This window comes from Camellia sinensis, unplaced genomic scaffold (assembly GCF_055761805.1).
Source record: "Camellia sinensis isolate YWXY unplaced genomic scaffold, ASM5576180v1 Unanchor1, whole genome shotgun sequence".
In the NCBI taxonomy this organism is placed as follows: Eukaryota; Viridiplantae; Streptophyta; class Magnoliopsida; order Ericales; family Theaceae; genus Camellia; species Camellia sinensis.
In genome coordinates this window covers 44,658,283-44,672,109 of record NW_028128987.1, presented here as the reverse complement: position 1 = coordinate 44,672,109, position 13,827 = coordinate 44,658,283, and positions in this window count along the sequence as shown.

Here is a 13,827-nt window from a genome sequence, read left to right as displayed (position 1 = left end):
TCGGGACATTTCCTTGCATTTCATGTCATTTCGTTTCATTTCGGGACTGTTTTCCCCCATATTTTGCTGCTGAAATTCCATTAGCATGCTTGCATATCATTTCCATGTCATTTGCATTGCATTTGTCACCGCCTCGGTTTGCCCGTGTGCACGCATTTCGAGGCACCTCATTTTTATCCGACAGCATCCTATGTGAGTGTGGCTGAGGCTCACTCATGTTGGTATAAGCCCATTTGTCATTTCCATGTCATTTGCATTGCATTTGTCACCGCCTCGGTTTGCGTACCCGTGTGCACGCATTTCGAGGCACCTCATTTTTATCCGACGGCATCCTATGTGAGTGTGGCTGAGGCTCACTCATGTTGGTATAAGCCCATTTGTCATTTCCATGTCATTTGCATTGCATTTGTCACCGCCTCGGTTTGCGGGCCCGTGTGCACGCATTTCGAGGCACCTCATTTTTATCCGACGGCATCCTATGTGAGTGTGGCTGAGGCTCACTCATGTTGGTATAAGCCCATTTGTCATTTCCATGTCATTTGCATTGCATTTGTCACCGCCTCGGTTTGCGGGCCCGTGTGCACGCATTTCGAGGCACCTCATTTTTATCCGACGACATCCTATGTGAGTGTGGCTGAGGCTCACTCATGTTGGTATAAGTCCATATCATGTTTTCATGTCATTTCATCATATTTTGTCGTCGCCTCTGTTTGCGTGCTCGTGTGCACGCATTTCGAGACACAAATTATCGCCTCGGTTTGCATGCCCGTGTGCACGTATTTCGAGACACATGTCATTTTCTCGGTTTGCGTGCCCGCGTGCACGCATTTCAAGGCATCTCATTTTCATGTCATTCGCATTGTTTCTGCCATTGCCTCAGTTTGCGTGCCCGTGTGCACGCATTTCGAGGCAACTCATTTTCATAGCATTTTGCCATCGCCTCGGTTTGCGTGCCCGTGTGCATGCATTTCGAGGCACCACATTTTCAGCATTCTGTCATTTTCTCGGTTCGCGTGCCCGCGTGCACCCATTTCGAGGCATGTCATTCTACAGCATTCTGTATGTTAGGATTGTATCTTAGTTGCATTTCATGCATATCATGCATGTTGCATCGTGTTCGGAATAGGAGTTAGTCCGGGCACGGGAAACGAGGTACATTTCGTACTCCGAGTGACGGAATGTGTCTCAATTCCCCAGTCGCCGACACTCCGGATTATCCATGATGGAGTTAGGTTTTAGCTGTAGTTTCATCTGCATTCATCCTATATTGAGTTGTGCATTTCGATTCCTCGGCCATCATGCCTCGATATGCGTGATTGGTGGCACGAGGATCAAGACATGCATATATCTGTGCAAATACATTGCTATGCCCCTTTTCTGCTCTCTGTTGCAGCAAAACGAGGAATCAGCAACTTTCTAGAACTTAGCACGCATTTCAAGAACAGGTGTAAACAGAGGCTAATTGGGGCATTCCGGTGGATTTCCGCGCAAGACAACCCGGACATGCATCATCCATCAGAAGCGAGACAGTCCCTGGCTTGCATGCCAGTTTTACTTGCTTTCTTAGTTAAATTCATTAATTAATTAGGAATTTGTATATTTCGGGACTGTAATATTCTTTTATTCGGGACTGTAATATTCGGACTGTATATTTATTCGGACCCTCTGCGCGAGGGCACAACTGTAATAAGTGTGCGTGTGTGTGTTGTATGTCTTCCAACCCCGCGTCTTTCTCCCTTTTATTTATCCGCTTTTGATGGTTAGATTAGGGCATATTTCAATTAGCATACAGTATGACAGTATGTTTGCATCATTCATCTGTATTGCATGCACCGGGCTCGGCGCATCATACTAACTGCATTGTACTTTCAATTACAAAGTTGAATACATGATAGCTGTAACATTTCATATGTCATCTTAGAATAGCCGAGCCTACTATAGTTGCATTTTGTATGTGTTGCATTAAGCATTTCTGTATACTTAGGATTCATGCATGGATTTCTAATGAATGTCTATTTTGGCTTGGAGTACTATGTAAGTTTTATGCTTTAGCATCCTCGCATGCGTGTGAGTGCTGCCATGAATAGCATGCTTACCATGAGGCTATGTGCTTATATGATATATCTATCTGAATGCCTGTGGATGGAGGTTGGGTTATCTGAATTGGAATAATTCATGAAAATGTTTTGTTCCAATTCAGACGATCTAGTCTATACTTATATGCTGTGCGCATCACATAGTAACCTAGGCTAATAAATCGGAATAAGAACTCACAATGTTTTCAAAAATTGATATCATGGTTAGTAGAGGCCGGTCTATGACCGGGCGAGCGGGGGTGCTCACGAAGTGACCTTCCCCAATCGTACCCAAGTTCCCGAGCCGAGGCAACTTTGGTGATGACGGACACGTGGCCTTTTGGCACCGATTCAGGGTTTCCTAAATTTCCCAAAATAAAATATTTAGGTGGCGACTCTGTATTCTGGCAAAGCAGTCCATGTTTGGCACTTCTTTCAAAAATCAGTTTTTCTCAAAAATGATTTGCCGGATTTGGACTCTTTGGTTCAAGATTAAGAACCGTGACAACAAAGTCGAGTCCGAGCTGTAGCGAGGTCCCCCGCGGGCTTGTTACAGTTTCTGGCGACTCCGCTGGGGATTTAGAGAACTTGACTCGAACTCATGATATCTGTTTTTGACTACACTTGTGTGATTCTTTGCATTGCATTTGCATTGGTGCGCCTAGGACACCGTGTTTGCCATCTGCTATTCCTGAACGGTTTGCCGGAGGCTTGTCTTGTCAAGGCATGACCATAAGGCTGACCGGTTGTGGGCTCTGCCAGTATGGGAACACAAACCCCGGTTTTACCGGGGCACCCTCTTTGACCATTCGACCTAGTGCATATTCGGATCCATAGTGACCATTCCAAATTAGGACAGGTTACTTACCCGTTTATAGGTTGTTTGAAACCGCTGTGTGCATAGTGAAACCCTAGTTCCTGACAAAATAGGACAGGGAAACCCTACCCCAACATAGGGGTGTTTTGGCTCTCACTTATCTGTTATGTGCTTTAGAGTGCGTCTCTACAGGAATGCATGTATCAGTATATGAGTTTGGGCATCAGGCCTGCGGGCTTCAGTTCAGTATTGTCAGACATCAGGCCTGCGGGCATCAGTTCAGTATTGTCAGTATCAGGCCTGCGGGCATCAGTTCAGTACACGAGTTTCGGTATCGGGCCTGCAGGCATCAGCCAGTATTTGAGAATTGGTTATCTGCGGATATCAGATTCTGTTTTAGGAGACAGTGATATAGGGATAATAATCAGTGTTTGAGGACAGTATGTATTCAGCTTATTGACTGTGTGTTGATTATGCCCGACTGTGTGTCATGCATTTTATTTAAGCTGTTATGCTGCCCGTTTATCTGTTTATTTATTTCCTTTTCGCTTTATTTATCTTTTGCTAGGGTCAGTTTTAGCACGATTGCTTCCAACCCAGCAGGCATTCCCCAAGCACTTTGGACACGAGGTCGTCGGCTCCATCGATCTGAGGATCTAATCGACGGACAGCCAGTGTTCCATTCTCTACCCCCTGTTACAAGAAGGAAGCAGAGAAAGCGCGGTACATCTGAACAGAGAGCACCAGAACAGTGGCATCCCCCATCAGTGGACAGTTGGATTGAGATCCCCATTGAGACAGATCTGCCAGTAGTTCAGACAAATCGAAACAGTATGACGGCACCAACAGGAATGGAGGATATGATGCGTCAAATGCAAGAAACCATGCGGGCCATGCAACAGGATGCCGTTCGCCGGGATGAACTTGCTAAGCAACAAGCCGAGATTATGACCCAGCAGGCTGAGCTGATTACCAGACTGCAACAACAGAGTACGGCGTCTCCTTCACACCAAATCCTTCCTCTGGCAGGAGCCCCATTACCTGAGAAGGCTTCCGCTATTCAGGACGTTCCTCCGAACACCCAGAATACTGTACCAACTATCCAAACTCTGCAAGAGGACACAAGTCTTCCAACGGGGCCAGCTCCGCCCCCGATTCCACCACAACTGTCCAAGGTCCATACACCCAATCACCCGGACTCTCCATCCGAGGTCGAGGTTGATCAAACAGCTCTGAAATTGAGCAAACTGGAGAAGCTTTTCAAGAAATCCCAAGGAGCCAAGGCTATGCCGAATATCGGAGATGGATATACCGAGGAGGCCGTAACACTCCCCGATAGGTTCAAAATGCCACAAATCGACCGTTTTGACGGGACCGGCGACCCCATGGTCCATATCCGACTGTTTGCAGACGTCTTGTGGCCAATGGGCCTAACACGACCACAGAAGCTCTCATTATTCGGCCGAACCCTGTCGGGTGTGGCCTCCCATTGGTACGCAAGATTACAAGATGAAGTAAAGAAGAACTGGGATGAGATGGCTGAGGCCTTTGTTACGCAATATTCATATAACACTCAGATCGAGATCACAACTCGTGATCTTGAAACGACAAGGCAAGAGCCTAAGGAATCTTTCTCGGACTTTGTGATCCGATGGAGGGCAAAGGCGTCAACGATGACTCTAAGGCCCACTGACAAAGATCAAATTCGGATGATTGTGCGCAATCTCCACCCGAAACTGATGCAAAGAATGATTGTAGTCCCCTTTCCTACTTTTGCAGATTTGCATGATATGGGGGTCCAAATCGAAGATGCTATGAGACAAGGTCTGTTTGACCAGGACAGAGAACAACCGAGGAGGACGTTCAATCGTAGCAACAATGCGGGCCCGAGTGGCGCTGCAAATACAAGAGCCTCGGAAGTTGGTATGGTCACCACCACTCCCCCTCCCCCTCCAAGGCCCACAACTGCCACACCCTTCTCCGGCGCGTCCGGAAGCAACACACAAAACAGCCGATTCCAACCTCGGGGCCAAAGAACCTTCACCCAACTATACATGCCCCTGTCCAAGGTTCTGGGAATATTGATCAGGAAAAATCATTTAAAACCCCTGGAGCCAAAGCCATTACCGAATCCACTCCCTCCCTCTTATGACTCATCGAAATACTGCGCTTATCACCAACAACACGGTCACGACACCGACCGTTGTTTCAGGTTACGTCATGAGGTCCAGGATCTTATTGACAAACAGGTGATCGCACCTCCAGACAAACCCAATGTCACAACTAACCCTCTCCCACCACATAACCAACCTCCCCCTCCCAACAGAATTAATTTTATCCAGACTGGGGTCGCATCTTACGATCCTAGTATCTATATTACTCCCACCCACCTACCCAAGTCGGAGGTGCTCCTCCCCGATTGCACTGACTTCTTATGCATGGTGGATATCTCCAAAACCCAACCAGAACCGATGGTGGTGACCGTCGAAGACGGGGCAGGGCAGATTTTGGAGGAGAATGAAATTGTTGAATCTGGAACTGGGCAGAGTATTGCTGGGGGAGCCTATGATCCAAGCAAGTACATCCTATCAACGAGCCGAATTGGGCTAAGTGTAGAATTTCCCGAGACAGGAGAACTATGCATGATCCGAGGGGATGGATCTGAGCTATGGGCAGATGAGCCGACAACCGTAGAGGAGGACTTTGCTAACTTGCAATTTCTCGAAGACCAGGAACTGGAGGATACGTCGATTAACTGGTATGATTATGAGGGATCAGAGGAGGCCACGGGATGGCTTGAAGATCAACCAGATGCAGTGGGAGAAGCCCAACCAGAACAGAGCCCGGCAGGGGCAGAGATATCAGCTGTGGCCGGAACGGCCGAAAATCAAGTTGTATCGCCGGAGAGCGCCGGTGTTAAGAATTCCGCTCAAGACATGGGCATTGTAAATACAGAGATTGTTGAACAACCAGCTGTACTGATGCAGTTGGAACAAGAAAAGTTTGAGGCTGCTGAGAGAGCCAGAAAAGCCAAAGGCCCTGAGGGGACTGAAAGTGCTGTGTGCACGAAGACAAACAATGCTACGAGCATATGGACAGAAAGCACTGAGAGTGCGAATGGACCGGAGCCAGACAGGTGTCTGTTGGCTGCCAGTGGAATGTGGTGGGAAGATGACGACTTATGTTTTGCCCACACCGATGAAGACTGGGGAAGTGGCCAGCCGGATGATACTTGGTATCTTGATGAAGTGGATCATATGACAAGAAGTGGGCGGTACTTCAAGCCCCCACACCTAGACCAACCCGAAGCATCCGGGAAAGACAGAGAAGCAGAGAAGCAGAAGGAGAAGCAGATTGAGGAGGAAGCTGTGCTGAAACAGTTAAAGAAAATACAAGCAGACATCTCCATCTGGGGACTGCTGATGGCATCACGGGTGCATAGAGAAGCTGTCCTCTCTGCTATGGATAAATCCAAACTCTCCATTGACACCACCCCTGAACAACTGGTCGGGCTGGTTTTTCCGGGAGGAGGTTCCCCGGCATTAACCTTTTCGGACAAGGAGCTGCCGCCTGAGGGCACAAATCATAACAAGCCTCTCTACATCTCTGTGGAATGTAGAGATAAGTGGATACCGGTGGTACTTGTTGATACCGGGTCTGCGATTAATGTCTGCCCGACCAGAACGGCATATGCAATCGGGTTAAAACCCGCGGACTTCGTCCCTACCACCCAAGTGATCAGGGATATGACAATACCAGCAGAGAAGTGATGGGGACTGTTAAAATTCAAACCAAGGTTGGTCCAGGACAACACAGCATCGAATTTCATATCTTGGACGTTCCCGCAACCTTTAACCTACTTTTAGGGCGACCGTGGTTGCACCAGGTCAAAGCAGTCTCTTCCACCCTACATCAAATGCTGAAGTACCCCCACGGGAAAGGGGTAGCGATCGTTTTTGGGAATTCATCAATCCATCCGCCGCCGGAGGTGTCCACACCTGTCTTAGAAATCGAGCACGGCATGGAGGATGTGTTTTTGTCGGGGTTTACTTTGGCCGAGGCTCAAGTAGTGCAGAATGTCATGGCTGTGAATGAGGGTATGTATGTTAGTGCTCAATCTATCTACCTCATGAACAAGCTAAAACATACCCCCGGGATGGGATTAGGGAGAAGTGGCCGGAAGGGCGTCTCAGTGTTGGCCGAAGTGCCATACAATCCTCACGCCTTTGGACTGGGTTATCTGCCCACCAAAGAGGACTGGTTGAGGAAAGGAAAAGAAATGGCCGGAAGAGCCAAAGCAAAGAGGGCCGGGAAGCCATTCGAGTTAATGCACAGGCCCATCTGGGGTACCCTAAACGGACGTTTCGTCCGGGAGGGGGAAGATTTTCCATTCTGTGGCTTCCCGGAGCCATGGCAAAACGCGGAGGGGAAGCGCGTGCCTGGTTTTGAAATCTTCTTCGACATACAATTATCTGGGGATGACGTTGCCGAAGCGCAGACAGACCCACCAACTGAGGTTGAACGATGTGAAACAGTGGAGCCTGAGAGCACAGAGCTCGAAATGGGGGTAGCACTGGCGAGTCTACTATCAGATCCTCCGATCGACCAAGAGTGCTTGGGGGATAACTCTTCGGTTTCTGTGATTGGAGATGAAATAGCTGCGGGCTTTCCAGCGCCGATTTTGGATGCATCTATCGCACCTTCTCTCATCTGGCAATATGAAGAAGGCTTTTTATCTAGCAGTTCCGGGTCAGGTAGTGAGCCGGAATCTGATTCAACCGAATCTTCTGCGTCGGAATCAGATTCCAGCTCGACTGAGTCTGAGTTCGGTATTCCTGGGGGTGATAACCCGGATGCCACAGTCCTGTCTAGGTCGTCTTTTTCGTTTTCTTTTGAGTCTGTTGTAACAGAGGAATCTGACGGCTTGGAAGTATTTAATGAGAATGATGTGGATGTGGTTTCCGAGTATTTTTCTGTGCCTTTGATTTATTGCTTAAATCAGGATTTTCAAAATTTTGATGAAAACAGCGAGGAAGAAATTCCTCCAGTTTTGCAACGATTAATTGATCAAGAGCAGGAAAGATTTGTTAAACCTTTAATGGATGAAATCACTATTGTGAATGTTGGTACTGAGAAGGATCCGCGGCTGGTCCAGATCGGGTCCACGTTGTCTTCGGAGGAGCGCGAACGCTTAGTCGCTTTATTAAAAGATTTCAAAGATGTTTTCGCGTGGTCCTACGAAGACATGCCTGGAATCGATCCTGAGATTGTACAGCACCGGATCCCTCTTGACCCCGAGGCCCGACCTGTCAAACAGAAGCTCAGAAGGATCCGCCCGGACTGGGCCCTCAAGATCAAGGAAGAGGTCACCAAGCAAATTGATGCAGGGTTCCTGCTGGTATCTGAATATCCAACTTGGTTGGCCAATATTGTTCCGGTGCCAAAGAAGGATGGCAGAATTCGGGTCTGTGTAGACTTCAGGGATTTGAACAAGGCCAGTCCGAAGGACGACTTTCCCTTGCCACACATTGACGAATTGGTGGATTTCACGGCAGGACACGCCTTGCTTTCATTTATGGATGGTTTCTCAGGCTATAATCAGATAGTGATGGCACCCGAAGACCGGGAGAAGACTGCATTCACTACCCCGTGGGGTACATATTGTTATAGAGTGATTCCATTTGGGTTGAAAAATGTTGGAGCTACGTATCAACGGGCAGCGACTACAATATTGCATGATATGATCCATAAAGAGGTCGAGGTGTATGTGGACGACATGATTGTGAAGTCCAAAGATAGAGAGGGCCACTACACCGCCTTACAAAAATTCTTTCAAAGGATCAGTGAGTTTCGGCTGCGGTTGAATCCCCAGAAATGCACGTTTGGTGTTACAGCAGGGAAGATGCTAGGGTTTTTGATTACGCAAAGGGGCATCGAGGTTGACCCTTCCAAAATCAAGGCCATCTTAGAAATGCCACCACCAAGGACTGAAAAGGAGGTGCGAGGCTTTCTGGGTAAAGTGCAATTCATAAGACGGTTTATTTCTAAATTAACCTTGACTTGTGAACCACTTTTTGGTCTCCTGAAGAAAGGAAAAAAATTCCAATGGGACGGCCGATGTCAAGCAGCTTTTGAGCAGATCAAAGAATATCTACAGAACCCGCCTGTGTTGTCACCGCCAGAGCCGGGGAGACCGTTGATACTGTACCTTTCGGTAACTGAGACTACCATGGGCTGCATGCTCGCGCAGGAGTCAGAAGATAAAGTGGAAAGAGCCATCTACTATCTGAGCAAAAAGATGCTGGATTACGAGACCCGCTATACGCCGCTGGAGAAGGCTTGTTTGGCCTTGGTATGGGCAACCAGGAAGCTACGGCACTACCTGTTAGCCCACTCTGTAATGTTGGTTTCGCGTTTGGATCCCATCAAGTATCTCTTCAAGAAACCAGCACTTACGGGTAGGCTAGCTCGTTGGCTGCTGTTGCTCTCCGAATTTGATTTGAAGTATGTAACGCGCAAGTCAGTAAAAAGGAGAGCGGTAGCGGAGTTCCTTGCCGACCACCCGGTTGAGGGGGATGAAGCGGTTGAGTATCTATTCCCAGATGAAGCTATTCTACACGTCGAAGAGGAAACTTGGACAATGTATTTTGACGGAGCGTCAAACCAGTATGGGTATGGGATAGGGGTGTTGCTGATAGCACCCGACGATTCCCGTATCCCTTTAGCATTCAAGCTCCGGTTCAAAGTCTCCAACAATGAAGCAGAGTATGAGGCATGTATTGCTGGCCTGGAAGCAGCCCTGGAACTAGGGGCAAGACGGTTGGACGTCATTGGGGACTCGAACCTCGTTGTGTCTCAAGCGAAAGGAGATTGGAAAGTCAAAGAGGAAAGGATGGTAATTTACCACCATGCCTTGGATTTGTTAATTCCTCGGTTCGAGAAGCTAAATTTCACCCACCTCATAAGAGAGAACAACAGGTTTGCAGATTCACTAGCAACTCTATCCTCTATGATAGACATCCCGTCCGGAGTCCGGATGCGTCCAGTCATTATTGATCAAAAGTTCGCACCAGCATACGAGCCAATTTCTGCCATAGATGAGGTTCAAGACGGTAACCCCTGGTATTACGACATCTGGAACTTCTTGGAAAAGGAGACATATCCACTAGGGGCAAATGCCAAGGATAAGAGGGCTGTCAGAAGAATGGCTGCTCAGTTTGTCATATGCGGAGGAAAGCTGTACAAAAGAGGTCATCTGGGAATGCATAAGCTCTGTGTAGAAGCTGAAGAGTCGAAACGCCTGATGGAAGCTATCCATGGGGGGGAGTGCGGTGCACACATGAATGGAGTGATGCTGGCCAGAAAGATCCTCAGACAGGGCTACTACTGGTCAACCATGGAGGAGGATTGTATTAGCTTTGTTCGGCGATGCCATAAGTGTCAAATTCATGCAAACCGCATGAACATCCCGCCGTCAAAACTGTACAACATGACTTCGCCATGGCCTTTTTCAGTCTGGGGAATTGACGTGATCGGAGCTGTTACCCCGAAGGGGTCAAACGGGCATGAGTTTATCCTAGTAGCGATAGATTATTTCACAAAGTGGGTCGAGGCCCAATCATACGCGGTGTTGAAGGCGTCGTATGTCGCAAAGTTCATCAGAAACAACATCATCTGTCGATACGGGGTGCCAAACGAGATAATTTCAGATAATGGTTCTCACTTCAAGAAAGAGGTGATAGACTTGTTGGAGAAATACAATGTGGCTTTTCATAAGTCATCTACATACAGGCCGCAGACCAACGGAGCGGTTGAAGCCGCCAACAAGAATATTAAGCATATACTGCAGAAGATGGTGGAAACCTATCGAGATTGGCCAGACAAGCTGCCATTTGCTCTGTGGGGTTACAGGACTTCAATCAAAACTTCTACTGGAGCAACTCCATATTCATTGGTCTATGGAATGGAGGCTGTTCTACCTATTGAGATTGAGGTTCCGTCGTTACGAGTATTGGCCGAATACCAGATAGTCGAAGCAGATTGGCAACAAAGCAGATTCGAAGAACTCATGCTCTTTGATGAAAGAAGACTGAAAGCATTGTACCACATCCAAGGCTATCACCGCAGAATTGCCCGGGGTTTCAACAAGAAGGTTAAGTCCAGGAATTTGAAAGAAGGAGATTTGGTGCTCAAAGACAACCGAGCTCCCATCCACGACCCAAGGGGCAAGTTCAGACCTAATTGGACTGGTCCTTACATCATCAAAGCTATCTGGTCAGGTAGAGCTGTGGTTCTGATGGATCTGGATGGCTTGGAGTTCTCACAACCGATCAATATGGACAAGTTGAAGAAATATTATCCTTGAGAGGCTCGCTAGGCCGAAAACCCGAAAGGGCGACCTAGGCAAAAGTCAGAGCACAAAAAAATTAGAAAATATAAAAACTGAGCTCGCAAGGTTGAAAACCCGCAAAGGGCGGCCTTGGCAAAAGTTAGAGCGCAAAAGGAGAGTGAAAATACTCGAGTAAACCTTAGCCTGAACTACGTAAGGCTTGATTCCCATCTTTGGGATACGTAGGCAACTTCGCCTTGAAGTTCAGCCATAAAAATTTTCCCCGATCAACTTTGTCCAACTTGATCATCTCAGTCATCTTTATCCATCAGCATTTATCATGATCTCCGGTACAGTGCTGTTCAAACTAGGGGCAACTTTCCGTTGCCACGACGGTGCAAAGTTACTCAGACAAGGGGCAACTTTCCGTTGCTTTGCAGTGCCGCATTGTTCTTCAGACTAGGGGCAACTTTCCAGTTGCAGGGATCTGGGGTTGTGCATCTCAGTGACGGATCTCAAGTGTGTCCAGTTCTGATCCACATCGAAAATGGTTTTGAAAATTTTTAATAAAAGTTGACTTTGTTCAAATTAATCTTTTTACGACTTAGACCATTTTTGGACCAAAAGCGGAAAATTTTCAGTACCACAACTTTCAATTTCATTGATTTCAAAATAGAGTTCTCCTGCTCTTGCATACAATCGAGGTTGCTTTTTAGTACATTCATAAAGAAAACTTGAAAATGCTAAATAAGCAATAAATTTGGGGCATAGTTGAATCAAGTATCTCCGCGCCCCCTCCCAGAGCTGGTCGAAGCATCTGATGCCAAGCTGGGCCCAACTTGCGCCTCTTCATTGAGCCAATCCAAGCACTCATCGGACAAAGTGCAACTGAAAGTGGAAGCAGGGGCCAGAAGCTCTCTAGTCCTCCATGCCGTGGCATATCGTGCAAGCTGTGCACCCCGAACCGGTAAAGCGGCTAGGTACTTAATCCCCTCCGGTGGGCAAGTCTAATCATGGCCAAACTGGCGCAGAAACCGGAACGAAAAATAGAATACGCAGTGGGTTAGACCAATCAACTGTATCCCAATCAGCCGGGACATACTATAGCTCATTGCCGGGAGGTTGAGCCAAGGACAACGCCAAGCAATGCCGTCCGCGGACAAATTGCACATCCAATCGAACCACCACCTCTCGTCAAGAGCATTGACTAGGCGCTGTCGAAAGAAGTAGCCTCGAGCTGAATAGGCCGGGCAAGAGTCCACAACCTGCAACTTGTCCATTAACCATACCTGGGGAGGGATGGAAAATGAGAGAATAAAGAATAGAGAGATGTACGATGAGAGAAAAGTGAGACAAGGGTTTTGTGAGAAAAACCGAGCCTGAGGGTCGAGTGATGTGAGCAAATATATATGTAAGGTCGGGTGGGAAACATTACCTGCAGCAGCAGTGGACTCCCGGCAAACCTAGTCGCCTCCCGGCGATAGACAGAATCTAAACCCATTAATGTCTCGGCCAAGGTCATGGCAATACAGCTCTTTCCTTCTCTCAAGCCTTGGGCGACTTCAATCAGGCGAATGCTAGCCCCGCCGAAACCCGAGGAAAGCAAAAAGTGAGACAACAAACATAAGCAGAGGGCGTGTTGCCGGAAACCCTGCCAATAATGGTTGCTGCGGTCACCAGCGTCGGAAAAACGGTGGATCAAGCCGAGGATGTCCAGCTCCCCACTGCAAATCAGAGATCGAGCGTCGTGCGCAGTGAGCCCACACATCCGCCCTAAAGCCTGGGCGTGACCAAAATGGAGTTGGGGCAAGATCAATTCAGAGCATTCAGACTCCATCAAAACCTGAAAATCTTCGAAAGTGGGACACATCTCTTGGCCGCCAAAGCTAAAAACATGCGTCACTGGATTCCAGAACCTTGCCGCGGCATGGAGAAAAGGGAGATGTAGCCGAGTACGGCTCAGCGTGAATAGTGCATTCAAGCCGAAACCCCAGAAATTCAGCTTTTCCGAGCCATCTAGAGAAGAGATCCAAGATGTGACATTTTCTGCGAGAAACGCCTCCATCTTTGTCTAAAACTAACTTGAAATGAATGTTCCCGAAGTTGAGGCTTTTATAGAAGGAAAAACACTATTCACGAGGACACATGTCAAAAATCTGGTGGCTGCAGGACTGAATGGCCGGCCAGCCACTTTTTCTGGCTGGCCAGCCATTTACTTTTTCAAAACTAGCTGGCCAGCCATTCTCTTCTACAAAAAATGGCCGGCCGACTCCCAGGGATGGCTGGCAATGCTGCAGTGTATCTCCTTGGCCCTGTTTTACTCTTCGAGGGAAAGTTCCAAGCATTTCCATGCAACGGGAGAGTCGAAGGCCTTTATCTCCCTCTGTTTCGGATGCGTTCCGATACCCGGATCGTCAGAAGTACACTTTGTTGTTGTTGAGTTTTGTTTATCGAGTTGTTGTTTTGCTTATCGAGTTGTTTGTCGAGCGGACGTGTTTTGTGAGTCATTGCGCTCTGTTCAAACAATCTTTGTTTTAAATCTGTTTTATTTGCATTGTTGCATTTTGTTTATCGAGTTGTAAACTTCCTAAGGTTCTGTTATATCT